The sequence below is a fragment of the Suricata suricatta genome, chromosome 5 (genome assembly GCF_006229205.1).
Source record: "Suricata suricatta isolate VVHF042 chromosome 5, meerkat_22Aug2017_6uvM2_HiC, whole genome shotgun sequence".
Taxonomy (NCBI): domain Eukaryota; kingdom Metazoa; phylum Chordata; class Mammalia; order Carnivora; family Herpestidae; genus Suricata; species Suricata suricatta.
Window position 1 is genome coordinate 68,283,264 of NC_043704.1, and position 6,303 is coordinate 68,289,566.

Below are 6,303 nucleotides of genomic sequence, written 5' to 3' on the forward strand. Positions count from 1 at the left end.
GCTGAGAGGAGGACCTGAGCACAGAGCCGTAGAGCTCCTCAGGGCCGTGCTGACAGATGCCACTGCTCTGTTCGGGGAAACTGGGGGTTCCCAGCTTCCCCATCCACCCCGCTGCTGCTTCAGCCTTCCTTTTTTAATCCAAAGTGTGCACTTCCTCAGCAGTGGCCCCTGGTCTTGCCCCAGGTGAATGGGCATGAAAGAAAGAAGCGTGCACTTGAACACATGTACTGACCTGCTGCTGGGTTCTGTACTCAGGCACACAGGAGTCACGTAATCCTGACACTGTGCCATGTACACATTCCTACAAGGGAACCTTGGGGGCACATATGCGCATGGACATGCTTTTTCTTAATGGTGGTATGGAGCCTTGGTGGGAGGAGCTAATTTGCTTGTGTCTTCCAAAAAAGTTGTTGAGGCACCTGGGTGGTTCAGTCGGTTAAGTGTCTGACTCTTGATCTCAGCTCAAGTCTTGATCTCAGGGTTCTGAGGTCAAGGCCCGCATTGGGTTCCGTGTTGGGTGTAAAACCTATTTAAGAAAATAAAGTTGTTTTTAACTGCATCTTTAGAACAATGCCTGACAAAAGCCACTTTCTGCATGAGGACCACTGGACCTTCAAGGCACGGAGCTTGCTTTTTTTTTTTTGTCCATTCCATAGCCTCAAGGTCAGATTTTCCTGGTCTGGCTTCTTCGTGAAGGCTTGAAAGCACCAAAGAATGGTGTCCTCTTCACTTCTCTATTTGCAGGATTTTGTAATTAAAAGGCCTTGTTGGAATGTCTAGTGTTCTCCATGACTTTGGGCATGGTCTGAGCAAGTTCACCCCAGCTCTGGGCAGTAGGCTCTATGGACAGAGCTCCTTTCCTCCACTCCCTACCCCCACCCTCTCCTGCACCCTTCACCCTCATTCTCCAATCCTGCAGCTCTGTGCAGATGGAGCCTGTACTGTAGCATCTGGTTAGTTCCGTTCCTCATGCCCACGCTTGTTTCATGTGGAGTTCATTGATCTTCCGTGCAGACCCCTCTCTACCCTTGAGGACCGGCTGTCACCTCACCGCCTCTATTCCTCTGGATCCTGCATTTGCAGACTGACGTCTCTATAGGAAGTGTATGTGACAGGACAGAGCTGATTCCCAGTCTCCTTTGTGGGGCTTTGACGTAAGCTTCACCTCAGCTTCTCTCCTTTGGATTACTGTTTCTGTTTCCCCTTCCCACTGGTTTGCCTCAGTTTCCCACCTTACTCTGCCTCCCCCATGCCTTTAATGCTACAGTGATTCCTTATCAGTGCCTAACTGGAGTTTTCAGAGCTGGCCCCCCTTATCTTCCTTGTGCAAGCTCTCTAGAGGTGCTTGGCTTCTAGAAACCTCTGTGCCAGGCACCGGAAGGTGATGCTCTGGTTTAGAAGTGAGTGAGTGAGTGAGTGAGTGTGTGTGTGGGGGGGGTATCTCATTGTGGTTTTGATTTGCATCTCCTTAATGATTAGTGCAGTTGAGCATCTTTTCACTGCTTTTTGGCCATTTTCATATCTTCTTTGGAAAAATGCCTATTCAAGTCCTTTGCCCATTTGCCAGATGGGTTATTTGTTTTTTGTTGTGGTTGATGTCTTATAGGAGGTCTATATATTTTCTAGGTATTAATCCCTTATCCATGATATGCAAATATTTTCCATCATTCTGTGGGTTGTCTTCTTCATTTTCTTAATAATGTGCTTTGATACACAGAAGTTTTTAATTCTGATAAAGTTCAGTTTATGTATTTTTTCTTTTGTTGACCATGCTTTTCGTGTGATATCCAAGAAATCATCACCAAATCCAACGTCCAAAGCTTTTGTCCTGTTTTCCTCTAAGAGTTTTATAGTTTTAGGTCTTTTATCCTTTATTTCTATTTTAGAGAAAGAGCACATGAGTGAGGGAGAGGGGCAGAGGGGGAGAGAGAGAGAGAGAGAGAGAGAGAGAGAGAGAGAGAGAGTATCACAAAGAGGCTCCATGCTCAGCACAGAGCCCAATGTGGGGCTTGGTCCCACGTCTCTGGGATCATGACCTGCACCAAGATCAAGAGTTGGATGATCAACTGCCTGAGCCACCTAGGCTCTTATGTTTAGGACTTTGATCCATTTTGAGTTAAATGTCAAGGGTCCAACTTCATTGTTTTACAAATGGCTATCCAGTTTCCCCACCACCATTTGTGGAAAAGACTGTCCTTTCCTCAGCAAACGGTCAAGATCATTTGACCATAAGTGTGAGGGGTTAACTGCATTGGTTTATCTGTTTTTATGACAGTACCACACTGGAGTACTGTGGATTTATTGTAAATTTTAAAATCAAGAAAGGAGATTCCTACAACTCTTTTCTTTTTTAAGGTCATTTTAGCTATTCAGAGTTCCTTGAAATTCCACCCAATCAGGTGTGTAATTTGCAAAATCAACACTGCAATTAAAATGCAGAGCTGCTCCGTCGCTCTAAAGATTTCTGCTGTGTCCTTTATGTTCGCACCTATTCTCCCCTCCCTCTGATCACAAACACTGGCAACCACTAACTTATATTCCATCTCTATACTTTTCTCATTTGGGGAGTGTTATATAAATGGAATCATACAATAAGTTATCTATTAAGATCGGCTTTTCTTATTCTACATAATGTCCTTGAGTTCCATCCAAATTTATGTATCAATATTTTGTTTCTTTTTATTGCTGAACAGTATTTCATAGTATGGATGGAAGTCCCACAGTTTAACTATTTACCTATTAGGGAACATTTTGGTTGTTTCCAGTTTGGGGCCATTACAAATAAAGTGTCTTTTTATCTAGATATAAATTTTTATTTCTCTGGGATAAATACCCAGGAATATAATTGCTAGGTCATATGTTAAGGGTGTATTTCACTTTTGAGGAAACTGCCAAACTTTTCCAGAGTGGCTTTACCATTTACTTTCTCACCAGCAGTGTATGAGAAATCCAGTTTCTCCATATCCTTCCCAACATTTGGTATTGTCATTATTATTATGTTTTAAATCTTAGCTGCTTTAATAGGTGTATAGTAAGATATCATCATGGTCTTACTGTATATTTCCCCAGCAATTAGTGATGTTGGATACTTTTTCATGTGTTTATTTGCCATCTGTTTATTCTCTTCAGTGAAATGCCTATTCATATCTTTTGCCCATTTTCTAATTTTTCAGATTTTATTGCTGAATTTTAAAAATTCTTTACATATTCTAGATACTAGTTTTTTGTTGGATATATGGCTTATAAATCTTTTCTTCCATCTGTAGCTTGTTTTTCACCTTAGAAGGGTCTTTTACAGAGCAAAAGTTTTTAATTTTGACATAATGCAGTATTATCAACTTTTTTTTTCATGGATAATGCTTTTGGTGTCATATCTAAGACTCATCACCAAGCCCTAGGTCCTAAAGATTTTCTTCTGGTTTTTTTTTCTGAAGTTTTACATTTAAACATTGGATACACTTTGAGTTAATTTTTGTGCCAAGTGTGAAACTTTGATCAGGCCTGTGGCTGTCCAGTTGTTCCAGAAACATTTGTTGTGGACTCTTTCCTCCAGTGCATTGTTTTTGTGCCTTTGTAAAAAATCAGTTGGCTGTATTTACAGAGGTCTATTTCTGGGTTCTCTGTTATGTTGTTTGTTTATATATATATATATACACACACATACACATATATATACACACACACACACACACACACACACACATATATATTATACATAATACATGGTATATATAGTTATATAGGATTATACTTATATAATGTACTTGTTATATAATAAGTCTTGAAATGAAGTAGACTGATTTCTCCCACTACCTTTCTTTTCAAAATTGTTTTTAGCTGTTGTAGTTCTGTTTCCACATAAATTTAGGATAATCTTGTCTATATCAAATCTTTTTCTGGGATTTCATCATTTCAGATGATTCAGGAAAAGAATATATATGTACACATATATGCGTATATATACAGAAATATGTATATATATATACACATATTTATATACATGCATACACACAGAAAGATAAAGCCAAAGACACAAAATGTAAATAACTGGTAAATTTTAGGCAAAGGGTTTATGTGACTTTTTAAGTTTGAAAATTACATCAAAATAAAAAGTGCTTCCCTTCCCCCAATCTCCTACAAAAAACTTTTATACATGGTGGGGAGAAGCCTGCCCTCAATATATAAACTCAGCGACCCAGTTTAGCAGGGAGGGCCTGAGTTTAACTCTCTCTGGGCAGCCATTCCTCCATTGTGGCCAGGAACCGGAGTTTTCCTGTGCTTCCCCCAGAAGGGTACAGAAGTTGACAGATGTGGCTGGGTTTGCTAGAGGGTGTCACCGCAGAGAGATCACAGCCAACCTCAGGGGTCCACGGCACCAGCAGGGGTGAACTGGTGCCCAGCCAGGACTAGAGAAGGAAGGAAGCCTCAGTGGCAGATAGGCACAGAACACCCCAGAGCCGGCCCAACTCACCCTTAGTGGCCACCACTGCAGGTGCAGTGCTGACCAGCAGGGGGTGCAAGGATCTGCAGGACCTGGTGTGCATCTAGGCCCCTCCCTGGCTGTCTTGAGGACAGAGTGAAACTTTGTCTCCACCTTGTAGAAGAAAGGAGTTCTGGGCATTTACCTAGGGAGTCTTCTATAGCTGCCTAAAGAGAATTTTCAATTTATTGAGCCAGACTGAGGTCACTGCTTCTACTAAATCAGTTACTTAATGGGAAGACACACTCACATGCATCTTTCTCTGCATAAATAGGCACTGAGTAAATACACAGCTCCTACATTTCTGATAAAATATAGTGCCCAGTACTAGACACAGGAGTCCATGTGAGACCTGGACAGCATGGGGGAGAGGACCATGAATCCCTCATTGCAGATCTTATAAGATAGATCTTGGCTAATCTAGTCCAAGATTGCAGGCTCAGTGTCACCCAAAGCCGTCAAAACGTTCTCCCACTGCTTACAGAAAAGACCAACCCTTGATAGTTCATTGAATTTTTTCTTCACTCGTCTTCAAGCTGTGATAAGAAACTTTGCAGAAAAACATGCAGAAGAAAATTTAAATCACTCATAGACTTGCTACTCATCAGTTATTATTCAGTATGTTGATGTATTGTCTTTCAATTCTTTATCACACACAAATGAAATCTTTTAGTATTTTATAACTTTGAAAAAATTTTATGAAATGTTTAAACATTCTTCTGTATCATCAGATATTCTTCCTCAACATAATTTCTACAGACCATGTAGCAGAGTTTCTCAACACTTTTTGTTGGCACTGTTGGCATTTTGGGACAGATAATTCTTTGTCATGGGGAGCTTTCCTGTACACTGGAGAACTTTTAGTAATATCTGTGGCCTGTACCCACTAAATGTCAGTAGCACCTCCTCTCCCCAACAGATTGTGACAACCAGAAGATCCAGAATATGCCAGAATCCCCTGGGGGACAAAATCACCCCTCAGTTGAGAACTGCTGCTATACAGTTCTTCACCCTATGTGAATATCATCCTTTCCTTACCAATCTATATCATTAGATGTGTATGTTACTTATAGTTATTCTTGGTCATAAATTATGCTGGGATGGACATCTTTGGTTTTTTATTTTATACATTTTTCAGAAGAGGCTTTCTGGGTCAAAAACATGCTTTTGTTTTGAGAAAGAGCAAGTGCATGTGCCATGCATGTGGGGCTGGGGAGAGGCAAAGGGAAAGAGAATCTTTTTTTTTTAATAGTTTATTGTCAAATTGGTTTCCATACAACACTCAGTGCTCTTCCCCACAAGTGCCCTCCTCCATCACCACCACATCCCCCCTCTCCCCCTCCCCCTTCAACCCTTGGTTTCTTTTCAGTATTCAATAGTCTCTCAAGTTTTGCGTCCCTCTCTCTCCCCAACTCTCTTTCCCTCTTCCCCTCCCCCTGGTCCTCCATTAGGTTTCTCCTGTTCTCCTTTTAGACTTATGAGTGCAAACATATGGTATCTGTCCTTCTCTGCCTGACTTACTTTGCTTAGCATGACACCCTCAAGGTCCATCCACTTTCCTACAAATGGCCAGATTTCATTCTTTCTCATTGCCATGTAGTACTCCATTGTATATATATACCACATCTTCTTGATCCACTCCTCAGGTGATGGACATTTAGGCTCTTTCCATGATTTGGCTATTGTTGACAGTGCTGCTATGAACATTGGGGTACATGTGCCCCTATGTGTTAGCAGTTCTGTATCCCTTGGATAAATCCCTAGCAGTGCTATTGCTGGGTCATAGGGGAGTTCTATGGATAGTTTTTTGAGGAACCTCCATA